The sequence below is a fragment of the Agelaius phoeniceus genome, chromosome 1 (assembly GCF_051311805.1).
Source record: "Agelaius phoeniceus isolate bAgePho1 chromosome 1, bAgePho1.hap1, whole genome shotgun sequence".
Classification (NCBI taxonomy): domain Eukaryota; kingdom Metazoa; phylum Chordata; class Aves; order Passeriformes; family Icteridae; genus Agelaius; species Agelaius phoeniceus.
In genome coordinates this window covers 103,966,830-103,981,933 of record NC_135265.1, presented here as the reverse complement: position 1 = coordinate 103,981,933, position 15,104 = coordinate 103,966,830, and positions in this window count along the sequence as shown.

Sequence of the window (15,104 nt, the reverse complement as noted above, 5' to 3'; positions counted from 1 at the left end):
TCTTATCTCCTCAAGATGGCCATGGTTCTCTCTTGAAATATCACTTCTGCCTTGAGAGAAGGAAGTCTTGAGGAAAACAATGTCTCCTCCCTAAAAACTGTGTGCCAGCCCTCTCTTCCTCTTATGGCTCTATTACCATGTGTTTGCACCTGAGACTCTTCAGATATTTTAATCTGATGTGAGAGATTGCATTGGGAATTTCACTGGAAAACATCACACAGCCTCTGAGAGAGTATTAAGTGTTCTGCCTGGACTATTTTGCATTGATTTTCTAATTTATTTAAGCTTAGGAGACTTCATTTTCTCAGACTTGGCTGAGAAAATGGAATTATACTCTGTGTCACGCACAGCATTTCCAGGACAAAAATTTTAATCTAATTTCTTAATACTAAGAAAGGGTTATTTTATTTTGTCTAGCAATGCCAGTGCTAATAGCCATGTTCAAGAAGCATTCAGATTTTCCTTTATTATCTCTCTGTGTACCAGGAAATTCACTAGCAAAAAGCACCTTTGACTGTGTTGTGCCATCAACCTTTTGAAGCACATTGAAAGTACATTGAAATCAACAGGGAGTCCTTTTTAATGGGCAGTTGTACTGCCTTGGGATGTTTGCTAAGAGCCATACTATTTTCTGGAATGAGATAAGAAGGAGAAAAGAAACTGGCACATAATTAGAAAATATAGTTCTTTCCATACAGTTTGATCAAACCACAGCACTCCTTAAAGCAGTGGATGGAGATTTTTTTTAGGCAGGCACAGAGGAATAATCAAGAAAATAGGGGGACCTTGAATGACTCTGCTCATAGCACATGAGCAGCTTCTAGAAATGCTGTTTTGTTTTTAATCAGGAAGCGAAGGGCTGGCAGCTGGCTGCCCTGGGCTGTAATTCATCAGAGCACTTCAGCATGGAAGCAAATGGGACCTCAGCTGGGCCTCAAGGTGCTGACTCAGCAAAACCTTCCCCTTCCCCCCAGCAAAACTCTGCCTCTGCTCAGGAGATAGATGGTTCCTGCAGTGCCTGCACTCCCCGTGCCCTCCAGCCCATTGTTCCCCAGGAAATGACTGAAAGGCAGTCCCTTCTTTCACAGATTCCTAATGGAAGGGGACAGAAAGGCAGGACACAGAGAGACTGAAGCTTCTTGCCAAGTTCACAGAAAGCAACATTGAATAGTAAACTCGTCAAGATGCCAGGCAGCAGCACAAAGGCTGCACCACTTTCTCTCCCTCACTTTGTTGGACCTGAACAGGGTTGGTTATTCCTGTCCTTAAGTCTCCAGCCAAGCAGGGGGAATGGAAGTATTTTTTCTGAAAAACCTTGTGTTGACCAGAATATTCTACGTGTTATGGAGAAGCATGATGAGATTACATTTCCTTATGTTCTACTGAAAATAAAACTTCTCAGTGCCTTCTGCAATGTGAGCAAAGACTGGGCATTTTGTACACAGAGGAAGATTTTGGTAGGTCTTTCCTGCACTGAAAAACAGACAAAAGGAAAAGAAAGGAGAAAAAGTTTCATTAATTGGTCTGGAATTAATACATAATTTGAACATCTGGCTAGGGAACCTTGTGGAGTGAAAAAGCCCAAAAGAAATCTTTACATACAAATACCATAAAGGATTTATAAAATATATGCAAACTAAAAGTTTCTAATATGGCTAGAGATACTGTGCATCATTTCAAAAGTGCTTTGGAACCTAGGTTTAGGATTTCCAGAGCTGAGACCTTCCCTGAGCTTAGGGATTTCACCCAAAAAGAGATGTGTCCCTGATATTGCACATCCAGGTGCTGGAAGTCAGTACAGCTCACAGGGCTGAGTTAGGCACTTTGTTCCCTGTGTACTAAATGGGAATGCTAAATGAAATTGGACTGTGGAGCACACCTCTGGAAATGGCTAAGATGAACAAGGGCATAAAAAGACAGTGTTAGGATTGACACTGCCCATGGGTGAAGGAATTTCTGAAAATTTGTTTTATCTTTCATTCTGATTGTCCATATTACTATGCCAACAGACTATTAGAATGCAAAGTGGAATGAAGTATTACCCATTAGAGATGTGTTTGTAATATAACCCTCAATGCACGTGACAAGCTTGAGGAATGAATGAGCTCAGAGAAACTGAAGCATATTTTATACCAGTTTTCACACAGTACAGCTTTGAATTCTGACATATTTGGTAATATTGCAATGGACAGGAAACCCAGATTTGTTGTGATGTTCATATTAAAGCTAAGGGTCAGTTATTTACCCATTAAATTGGGAAAAGTATAGTAAAAAACAAGATGGAATTATACGTCTCAGAATTCTTAACTGTCAAAATTAATGTGTAATTTTAAATAATATTCAAAGATTAAATTAATGTGTAATTTTAAATAATATTCAAAGATTAAAATTGTCAATCAATAACATATTTTGAGCAATTAAAATAGTAATGATATCACGCATTATAAATTACTTGTAAGAAATGAAAGTTCATTTGTCCTTATAAAATGAATTTCATACAGCACATCTTGGACTAAAGGCCAAAATTTTAATCTCTATCCCACAGTTTATTTATAGGAATAATTAATGCCAGATCTAATAGGTACTTACCTAAATGTCATTCTTTCTATGACTTCCATTGCAAAATGAGAGTTTCTTTGGTCCCACAGTATGGTATCCCTATATAGTATTTCAAGCCTTCAAAATGTATTAATATTCTTTGTATATTAACTGTACTTTAAAGAAAAATTGCAGTTTTAGTAATAACTGGAAAATAAGTAAATTTAATAGACTCTGAAGGTAGATTTCTTCCTCCTATGAACCTAACAAATCCTTCTTTATAGCCCTATGCTCCTCTCCTGCCAGTAGAAGGAATATGAAGAAAGTAGAACCTTGGTCAACGTGTCCCCTCTGGGTTTCATCTGTTGGTAACTACAGCAGGGATTTATTGAGTGTGAAAATTGCTTGTCTGTGAGGAGCCAGTGAGAAAAGCAGAGCAAACAACACAAACAGAGAAAAATCTCTGAGAAGAGTAGGCTCTCAGTAAGGATAGTTTTGCTACCCTCCCTGAAAAAAAAAATAAGATGCTTATTCAGTATAGTTAGGGAGGGCTTTTGGGTGATTGTTTTTCAGTCCATAACTCATGAAGTACATTATATGGTGGGACTGGTAGTTGGTTAGACTGTAGCATTATAACTTCATGATCAGGCATTTAAATTACAGGGTTTGTTTTGTTCCATGACTGGATGATTGAAGTTTTACAATCAGGACCAGAAAGCCATTAAATTGACTCTTTAATAGGGAGAGAGTGTTGTAGCCTGCAAAAAAGAAGAAGAGACACAGGCAGGCAACTGGATGTTGTTATAATTACTAGGGAAAATATATTATTTTAAAACAATCTGAGTAAAGTCAGGTTCAATTTTCTCTACAGTTCCAGACAGGTAAAGGATTGCTGTTGACAGGCAGCATTCATGTAGCCCATAAAGCTCTGTACTAGAAGATTTTGTGTGGGCTGCTTTAGAACTACACATATTACATTACAATGGGTAAAAAAAATATACTAATCCTACCTAAGAAGCCAGTTGTTTTTCTTCAATGAACTGCATTAATGTGGTTAATAATCTCTTGGATCTAGAAGAACACTTTTCTGAGGACATATTCCCCATTTAATATGGGTTTTTAAATGCCTTGAAGATATTTTCTGTTTTTCCATATGGAAGGGCTGTACACCATGCCCTCCATTAATGATCTCACACACAGTTTGCTGCAGAGCAAAGAGCAAAGCTCAGTCCCAGTTAGGAAGGAGCTGCTTTCTCATTCAGTTTATTGTCTGAATCACTCCAGAAGGCTTCTCACTGATGGCTTAAATTACATGTCCTATACAGAATGATATTCTTCTCCTGAATGTGTTTCAGCACAGTCAGCAGCACACGCGAGCACATTTTCCCTCCTTGAAGCTGTAGAGAACTTCAGGAATGCCTGTGGAAATTCTCAGATGAGAATATATTGTAACAAATCTTTGGAGATCTTTGGCACCCAGGTGTGCTCCTCAGTTTTTGCCGGGCATGCCAGAGTCTTACTGGTTATCTGTGGTTATCAAATGATGGATTATCTCTCCCCTGGACTAGTGCTGAGAGCTCTTAAGTTGGAACTAGTGTCTTCCATGGGGACACATTTGAAAAAAAAAATACTGATTTGTTTAGAAGAAATACAAATTTGCCTGAAAAAAAATGTTTTTCTGGAGTCAGGTTGTTCATCACAAAAATCTCCTCAGTTATAAGGGTGCAAACACAGGTAAGTCAAGTTTGGTATAAATTTTCATGGTGTAGATTTTTTTTTCTATGTTTCTTTCAATATTTATCACAAGCCAGAATAATAAAAATGTGTGTTCAACCACTAATAGTCCTCAAAAATGAAAAATGACATTTTTGTTCAGCAGTCCTTTGAGTCTCCTGAGATGTTATCACTGTGTACCTATTCCAGGAAGTCTAAAGCACCCCTTGCAAATCATTATTTTATTCCTATTTTGAAACTAATATGAGGCAGAGAAAAAGAAAACAAAAGTCTGAAGTCATGCAGACCTGTAAAGCTTCTCAAAACAACATTGTTGATTACTTTATTAGAAGAACAGAACAGAAGAGTGCTGGTTAAAGGAATTCTGCACCAAGGTTACTCCTTTGAGAGTTATTGATTGCGTCAGGAAATCAGAATAAAAACGCATTGAAGTGTTAGGTAACTAACCCCGGATCAATTTTATCTTTACTGAGAAGTCTTGTTAAGCAAAATTATACAGGAATGTTTTAAATAGGAGCAAACTATGGAAACAGAAACATTGAGGGTCAGGATTTGGTAGGAAGAAGTTATGATTTCCCCAGGAAAGAAGGAAAGTTTGGAGATACTACAATTATAACACTTACAAGTGATCACATTAAAACCAATAAAAATGTTTATTAAAACTCAAAAGTGAAAATAGAGGGGAATTAATATGACTTGGAATTTATTAAATGGAGTATAGATAAAAGTGTAGTTAAATACAGGCAAATATCCATGTCAGGAGAAGTAAGGATAATTTTTTGAAGTTTATTAGGAATGAAGAATGGTAAAATTATTCATAAACAATGTAAAAAACCTACATGTCCAATAAATGTTTCTGCTCTTTATTTGAAAAATAACAGTCTTGTGTGATTTGTTTCCAGAGGAATACTATACACATTTCAATTTTATAGTATCCAAGAGAAATGTGATTCATGTCTATCCAGAGATAGATATCTTAAATAACAGCCAGCTTTGATAAATTAAATCCAATCTGTCTGAGATAATCTTTGCTCATTTAATATATCATGGAAATTCAAACAGAAGGAGAATAATTCCCTTGAATTTAAAAAGAGTGAGGGCCTGAGGAACTGTTGGCTGACTCAACTGAAATTAAAGGGAGAAGCCTGGAGCTTGGGAGAAGCAGTAGCTGCAAACAAAATCAAAACATAAGTGTGCAGCAGACATAAGTCCTCCAACAAATTTTTTGAAGAGTAAGTCCTATTTCCATTATTTGAGGTTAGAAAATCAGTTAATAGCAACAGCATAATAAACTTTAATAAGTTTGGTATGAACAAAAGAGCATTAGCAGTCTAGAGCACTAGTGAAATTCATGTTAAATAGATAATGAAGAGTCCAGCTCAGAGCTCTCTGCCTTGAAATAGGGATTCTGGGGTGATTAAGACCAGGCTCACATTGAGCATTTTCATCAGTGAAGGTGTCAGCAATAAACATTTCCCAAAATGTGAGTGTAAAGGCCACAAGGACTTGTGGAGGACCAGTGTGAGATTCATCACACAGAAGGATCTCTATTACATGATACAACAGAACAGTGGGAGAGGAGAGGAGAGGAGAGGAGAGGAGAGGAGAGGAGAGGAGAGGAGAGGAGAGGAGAGGAGAGGAGAGGAGAGGAGAGGAGAGGAGAGGAGAGGAGAGGAGAGGAGAGGAGAGGAGAGGAGAGGAGAGGAGAGGAGAGGAGAGGAGAGGAGAGGAGAGGAGAGGAGAGGAGAGGAGAGGAGAGGAGAGGAGAGGAGAGGAGAGGAGAGGAGAGGAGAGGAGAGGAGAGGAGAGGAGAGGAGAGGAGAGGAGAGGAGAGGAGAGGAGAGGAGAGATTTTAAGCACAGAGAAATGCAAAAATCTCCAAGAGTAGCAAGTACCTGTAGAAGGGGGGATGGTACCCTCCTAAGGAATGACTTACAAATTATCCATGAACCCAAGGGAGAAAGAAAGCAGCCCAGTTACTGACAGAGGATATGCCAGAAGGGTTGAATAGAGCTCCTGGATGAAGAGGCAAGGGACTAACTTCTAAGAGTAGAAGGAGTGAGATAATGCTATTTTTGCAGACTGGTGCAGAGCAATTTTAAGCTCTCCCTGTACAATTCTGATGTACCCATGTAACAAATTACTTTGTGGGGAAAACATTGGGAAAAAATTTTGGAATATAAATGAGGTAAAGAAAAAAGCTGAACTAAAAATTCAGACATAAGGTAGCAGATAAGCTAAACAATTGCTGAATGCAGAGCACCAAATTGTTGCTTGCATTATTTGATTTATAGAACTTGACAAAAATTCCCTGTGAAATGCAGCACGGTGGTTCTTGGCTCTGCAAACACATTTTCTATAACATACAACAGTCTGTGAGTTCCCCAGACTAAGAGTGGAGAAAAGCCAACATTTTGTGTTATTTATTTTTAACTGGCACATTATTAAACAGAACTGAAACAGCTACAAGACTGATGTCAGGAATGCAGAACTCAGAACTTGTTGAAATCAACACAAACATTCCAAATTCTTACCTGTCTCCAGCTATTGTGGTGCAGAGTTAATATCAGTGAGGTCAAAGTCTATAAGTGGAGCTTCTAGATGATATTATAATGTACATAAGAGCTGGTTATAATAATGAATTAGAACCTCTGGAGTATTTCTTTGGAAAATTAACTGTGATTTGCCTGCCTTCAATATTTCAAATTCCTGTTCAAATTCATCGAAGGAAATGAGATTGGTAAGAAACCAAGTTTGTTCTTATTCTCATATCTAGTAAAAAGATCTACAGTAAATAAATGCACAGCATCACATAATTCAGTGTAGTTGGACATTTTCTGTTTCAATAAGATTCATAGGACAAGAAAAAAGGCCCAGGGACAAGTACTTCTCCAATTTTATGGGTTTTTTCAGCTAACATAAGTAGAATCTCTCCTCAGGAGTGCATCCCTTCAACAGAATACAGTCATTGTATTCCAGAAATACAAGTCTAGAAATTGTTCACAGTAGAAACTGCTTTCCATAGTGCCTTTTTTTTTTTTACAGCCTTTCTTTAAGACTTATAGATGATTTTATTTCTAAGTGAAGGGGGGAAAATAAAGGGAATAAGAGTTTTATATCTCATTAGTGAACAGACTATTTCCTTAATTAGCCTTTCTTAAATTCTATGGCACATCTCTAGTTTAGATGCACTCATTTTTATCGACGTGTTTATCTGGGTGCATTTAACTAGATGGCCCAAACAGAGATTGTGTAATGAGCTGTGTAATTGCTTTAGGATATGTACTTAATAGCAGGCAGGTGGTTGAGGTAACCTATTATTACCAAGGATTAGATTTCAGGAATGTGTTCCTGGTCCTATTTTTTTCCAAGAGAACAATGGCTTGAGTAACTGTTCTCACAGATGCTTCTCATGTATCTGGGGGAACTGGTTCAGTTAATACTTAGGGTATGTCCAATGACATTTGGTGTAAATAATGAACCAAAGCATTATGCCTTAGCATTTTGCACAGTAATTACCCAAACTGAATAATTAAAAATGCTCCATTGAATTATTTAAAATATGAATGATAAGCAGCCTGGCTAAAATTGCTTGGAGAAATATGGCTGCTATCGCCAAGGCATTCCTTAGTCTGTTAGTGAAACTGATTGTGTGATCATGTGCTTAAGGTTACTTGCAGCAGGAAGAGTCCTCCAGCTGAGGTCTTTAAGTGTCTGTTGCCTGCACAGTAAAAATTGCTGAGGGTTTTTTTTTTTCTGCTTTAATTCCTCTCTCTGCTTCAGCTGTATCTACTGCTTTCAAAGCCTCTGTCCCTTTATATTGCCTGAAGTCCCAGCTTCATACCTCTATGTCCACCCACATAGGATTTTGTGCCCAGAAGGCTGCTGAATATCAGATTATCTATAACATTCAAAGTAGAAGATTGATTCCATGCTCCTCTGCTTCAAAGGAATGAAGTAATTCTGGACTTAGAAAAAAACCCCCTAATATGCAAAATATTTTCATACATATTATACCACTTAATTTGCAATAGTATATACTAATGAAATAAGCACATAAGTCTTTCTCTCTGTTTATTCCACTACAGATGAGCTGACTTGATTATGCAGACAAATGTGCTTATCTCCTCTGATTTTCCAGGAAACCATATTAAAAATGCTGGAAGCTAGAAGTGCCCCAGCTAGAAGCTAAAGCATTGAAGTGATGCGATTGCTAAAACTTACACTGTAAGAAAGATTTAATGTTTTCTTTTCAGACCTAAGTGCAGCATGTTCCCATCATAGTGATTTTTACTAGATCTTAATAATTAATAGACTAATATAAAATTGAAATAGTAGATAGGAGGCTATAATAATATTACAGATAGCAATAGTGTCAGGTATTAGCTCAAAAAGTGTGAGAAATATCCAATTTTGAATAAAGATCATTCTTGAAGTAGAGGACCACAGCTTAGATTTTCCTTTTTCACCTTTATCACAGTCAGCTAGAAGTATTCTGGTAAATAGATGGCTGAGATACAGGATTATTGTCCCACACTCAGCCTGCCACATATGCTATTATATTGTCTGCTCCATCAGACATCTCATTAATGGTCTGGTCTGACTATCTCCATGGAAACAGGGGGATAAAAGCCATTTCTCCAGCATCACTGCCCAGCAGTGTTAGGTAGCAGCCACCTTTGGTTCAGTGTGAGCACTGTGGCAGCCAGCACAAAGCCTTCCCCACTCCTCACAGATCCCCTTCTCCCCACGCAGCTGCAGGAGCAGCGAGAGGAATTCCCTGTGACTAAAGGAGAAGCTTTTGATGACAAGCCTCTTAAGCAGCACAGAGCTGTAACTCTAATTCTTGTGGGCACATCTATAACCACAACTCCCCTTTCTGTCTGCACTGCCTGCAGCTCTGTGCAGCTGTTAGAGAACTTGCCCCTTGCAGCTCCAGCCTGGCCAGATGCACTCAGGAGCTGGCGGTGGGTGGGAGCGTGAGATGCGCTCAGGCATTGCTGCCTCTTGGCACTGCTCTGCTGCACCACTGAGCATCCTCTTGAGCTGAGCTCTCTTCAGCCTTGGACAGCATTTCCTCTTCCCCTCTCACTAATGGCAACTGAGGACTGTAGCCAAAATCTATTCATTTTGCTGGGAAGTTTTTAAGCTCCTCCAGAGATTTTCAGATCGATCACAACTGTTTTGTTCTAGAGCCCATTATCTGGGCTGCTTTGCAGAAAATTTGTCTTCATACTTTGGACTCACTGCCCTACTACTTCCAAACTCTAAAGGAATTTACATCAGCAACCCCACTGCATAGGTCTGGCACGTGGCTAATGCTGGAATATTGTTTATATTTATTGTAACTCATAAAACATAAGTAGTTTTTTAAATTACAGTCGTCAAACTGCAGATATTCAATAAAAACATTAGAAGCGACTAAGAAGTTTTACTCAAAATAGCTTCCTTTTTTTACAATTGAAACCAAGTCATTGTTTACCAATATTCTGCAATCTTAATTATGTACTGTCTTTAATAGGATAACTGCAAGCCTGCAATGAAATAATTGGATGTGAAATTTTTCATCTCCTCCTCCTCTAAACAATGTAACAAAAAAAAATTCCAACTTCTGAAGAGATTTTTACATTAAAAAACCCGTTGGTATGAATATACTTTGTATTGGATCTCTAATTGAAACTCAGCAACATTGAGTTATGTTTAAAACCAGCCAGTACAAATTTGCCTTTAAATATCTGTTGCTCATTTCCACCTTCACCTCTGCAGATGTGCACACACATGCATTTGTATACAAATTAGTAATTGCCATTAATATAGAACATTACTACCCTGTATCTCTAGGTATAATATCTAGATATCAAATCTCCATACAAAAGCACATGCAGTTCAAATGTAAAATAATTTGGCCAAGTGTGTGTTCGTTAACTTATTTTCTATACTCACCAGGTGATGGTAGGAGCTCCTCTATTACCCTGGTTATGGTATCTGCAGTTCCCATAAATGTGACATGTCTTAGGCTTCTTTGGGTCTTGGGAACTGTAAATACTAATGACTTGTCAAAATTTGGAATTTCCTTGCAAAAGCCAGATTATGAAAACCCTTTAAATCTCTATAACCCTGGAAACAGAGATGCAGAATACTGTGACTCTTTTTCCTGTTATCTAACAAGAGTCTCTTCCTGCAGTTTCTCCCCATTACTGCTTATCCTGTACTGTAAAGGTATCTCTTCACAGAAGACTTGTGTGCCTATGAATATGATCTCTGACTTTTGTGGTTTGGGGTTTTCTCTGCATATAAGCAACTGCAGGGTGTTCCCTTTATTCAGCTGGTCTCAGTAATTCAGGCTTTTGAACTTCTGGGAAATTCCCTACTCTGTAGCTCTGCAGAGTTTTTTAGCAGAGATACCTGTAGCAGTGCCAGTCAGTTAAAATGGTGCTGCATAAGATTATGCTCTGGTGAGATTTTTCTTTCCATTTCTTATGGTCTTTCCTTGATTTGTGACCTTTTCAAATTAGCTGGGCTTTTTCTTCATGTTTCATTTGATTAATGGTGTATGATGCCAAACCTAGGACGGCTAGTATTTTTACTTCACATTTATTTATCCCCTGTGACAGTGATCATCACTACTCTAGACTTCCACATGGATTCCTCTCCCATAAAGCAACTGGAAAATCTCTGCTGCTGGAATAAGACTATCATGAGATGATATCAGAAACCTTTTGGGTTTTCATTTTAATAAATGGTCATTAGCTACAATAAAGGAAGATACAATTCACTGATTTTGTAATACTTTTAACAGGATTAAAATTTGTGTCATCGGTGATGCCAATATTCTGAAATTTTTGGCATATATGTATATGTATATATATATTTATACACACATATATATACATATACATATACATACATATATTAATATATATATATATACATATATACATATACATATATATATATATATATATATATATATATATATATAATGTCTTTATATTACAGTGTGTTCCCAGAAAGCCTACATATTTTGGAAGCTGTGACAGAGTGAATACAATCAAAGAGAACATCTTGTAAGAAGCTGGGTTTAAAGTGTCATTCTTCACATGCCAAAGAAAGTCACTGCATTCGCTTATGCCTCCAGTTGTGTAAACATTACTTTGTCCTCTGCTTTGCTTCAGATAAGGGATCTCAAATAAAGCTGCAGAAGGTGACCTGAAAATAGACTTATTTTAATCCAAACTGTATGAGTATAAATCAGACATTCCAGTAATCCAAACTTAAAAGGGTTTTAATCTCATTTGCTTTACCCTTCATCTTTGCCACCTCACCATGAAGTTTTTCCCTGCATCTCTTCAACCCTGCCCTGAGCTGCCAGATGCCTGCCTGCAATGTTCTTACAAGTCACCCAGACCCTTTAAGAATCAGCAGGACTCAGCTGAGTGGAAACTCTATCACACCCTGGGCTAAACAACTGATTTCTGGTGATGCCCACAAGACAGCAGAACATCCTGAAGGGCTAGCAGGCTATTGAAGGACTTGCTGAGCTGAAGCTCCCACCCTATGTGCCCCTGTACTTTTCTTACAACTAATCAACCACTAGGAAACACCAAGGGGTGCTGGGAGATGTGGATTCAGCTTTGCCAGTCTCAGAAATTTCATAAGTGATTAGTGTCATCAGTTGGTACTAACTGAGAGCAGGAGGAAAGGATGGTTAGAATCCCCATGCCTATTGCATACGCTTTTGGTTGAGGCTGTGCTTAAATCTGAATTATCGGTAACCCTAGAGCACTTTTAGGGGTTAAACACTGCAAGTTTTAACTAAATTAAGTTTAATTATTCTTAGCTTTCTATTAGCTGGGGAAATCCATGAAAACATTCCATAGTATTTTATATTGAATTTTTGTGGAGCATTTGCCCATTATTTTAAAAGTGTATTTCAGAGTTGATTACTTGCCAGGATCAGGCCCTACTGAATAGAATAGCAAAACACCCATTCATCCCAGGCAGGATTTTACCATCAAGGGAAGAGGGGAGAGCTCTGTACTTCTCAGGTTTAGGGGGACCAATAGATCTTTTTTTACCCAGTCTTCAGTTACTATTTGTCATGTCAAAGAACCTGAATGTGACTATGCTTTGGAGCTTAAATATATTTTAAAATGTCATCAGTGCTGGGAAGCCAGCAATGATTATTGCTTTTCATGAAGCACCCTGACATTTGTTGTACATTAGGAAGTAGTAAAGCAGAAGAATCTACAGATTTCTATGATGTTATTAGTACAATGACCCTCTAACCTGGAACAAGCCAGTATTATGACAGTGTTATGATGAAATGTCCCAGTGCACATCATATCCTAGAGCTGTGCATAGTGACATGATATATGTCAACATTTTGGGACAAGAAGTTGTTTTCTTCCATTTACAGTTTATACCAATCACAGGATAGCTGAGTTTGAAAGTCACCTCTGGTTACGATCTAATGCTACTGCCCCTCTCAGACAATGATCAGTGAGAGCAGATGGCTCAGGATCATATACAACTGAGTTTTGGATATGTCCATGGTTGGGCACTCCATAGCCTTTCTGGGAAATCCTTACAATAAAATAAAAATTAAAAATAATATTACTAAAAAAAATCATAAGCTATATTTACATGGAATTTTATGTATTTCAGTTCAGGCTCATTGTCTCTTGTTCTGACACTAAACACCACTGAGAAGAACCTGGCTCCATCTCCTCTATTCTTTGCAACATTGATACACATGGATAAGATCCCTTGACTGATCCTTCTCCTCACCTTCCAGGCTGAAGAGTTCCAATTCCCTCAACCTCTATGTATGAGGGATGCTTCTGTCCTTTAATCATTTTTTTGGCCCTTTGCCTGATGCATTTCAGTGGTTTCTTGTCTGCCCTATGCTGGGGAGCCTGGAGCAGAACACAGAACTCCAAATGGAGTAATCTCACTAAGGGTGAGATTAGCATGTTGTGTCAAGCAGGCATTGACAAAATTTTCAGATGTACCAACTTGTGTGCTGCAGATCTCAGTACCATGATCAAACCCAGGACTGAGGGAGATTTACCAACAAACTGTGAGCAGTGAAAGTACGGTTTCTTGTAAAAAAAAATAATCCTAGATGACAGCTAAAATAGGTGTTGTTTGTATGAATCAAATGGGATTGTCTTTGTGATAGGAAATAATCGGATTGTCATCAAGGAAACAAAATGTGACTTGCACTCCACAAAACCAAGATGACAGAATGTATGAGAGTGACATTCCAGGCTGAATTGGCAGGGACTTGCTGTCATTTCCATCCCTTTGTATCTGCCTGGATTGAGTTAGTTATTCTTAGCCATCTCACATAGAATGGTATCTCCCAGGATGACAATTCAACAACTTGCCTTCCCAGCTTTCTCTAGTTACTTTTTGTTTGTTTGTTTCAGTGTAAATTCCTTACTGACTGGGTTTTGGCTTTTTTTATTAATAACTCCTCCTCAGTTTTTCTGAAAAGTTTTTGTACTTTATTAGTAAACAACATCAAATGTCATCCTCATTCTTGACTTTATATTCTTCTTCTTCCCTTCTTTCAAGCTCTTAGAAGAAAATATTACTTTCCTTTTTAATTTTTCTCCCCCAACCACTGCCTTCATAATTTTCATCTTTAAGCAAATTCTCTAAGGCCCTACAGATTCTCATGGGAGACTTTCTATTCTGTGTAATGCTGCTGCTTAATGGCAGCACAAGGAAAAGTGTTCTTTTGTGATCAAGTTGCTGCCAAGCTCTGCTACACTGAGCAGAAAATAAAAAAAAATCACCATCAGACTAGTTAAGCAAGATCTGATGGTCAAAATAACAACCCTCATCTAAAAATGGTTTGTGCTATTAACCCAGAGTAAACCTGCAAAGTCACTCACACCTGTGGTGATGGTGACATAGAAAATCTGCTGGAAACATTTTTTTCCTTTTCCTCTCTACTCTGAAGCAGAAGAGGTAGCATGTGGGAAGTTTTGCTTATGCCTGGGAATTATTACTGTTCTTGGAGAAACACCAGACTACTCCTTTTGTACACCCCATGATGCTCAAGCTGCTGATGGGGTGGATTTCAACCAGGTTATCAGACTGCACCTGAGATACAAAATGTTTTTCCATCCTAGAAAACTGCAATTTCCTTCTTTCCCAAGGAACTGAGTTCCCTGGCATACAGCCAGTCAGGTTGGGCTGGCATTTAGGAGCAATAAAATCTTAATCCAGCATGGCTAAATCCTTGATTGTTCACTTCTCATAGCCCTGGGCAAAATCAAAGAGAAGTTTTCACACAAGATATTTCCTTTCCTTCATATCAGAACATGACCACAAAGATGGTATTGACTTCTCACTTTCTATGTAATAGGCTTCTCTGCACTTTACTAACGTTATCTCCAGCTGTTAGAGTGTATGCTCACTAGAGCCTGTGGGAGAACACAGGGATTCTGAAATTTGTCCATGTTCACATATAATGGTGTTTAAATCTACATGATGCTCCTTAAAGAAAATAACTGTCTGAGTCTTGCCTCTCCAGTCTCCAAAAGCTGAAATAAGAGAAGAATAGTTGTATTTTCTGTCAGGAAAAAATATGTTTGTGTGTGTTCGTTTGTTTACGGCTTGAGAGCTTATATATTGGGTGTGTGGAGGAACAAAGGTTGGGAGGAGGCTACTTCCTCTAAAACTGTGAAAACTTTGGACCTTGGTTTAACACAGCCTCCAGAAAGCAGGTGCTACCTTGCAAGATAAATAAAGTGAGTAATTAAGCAGTTATCTAACCAACTCTTTGTATCAGAACATTGATGGTAAGCTGCAGAGAC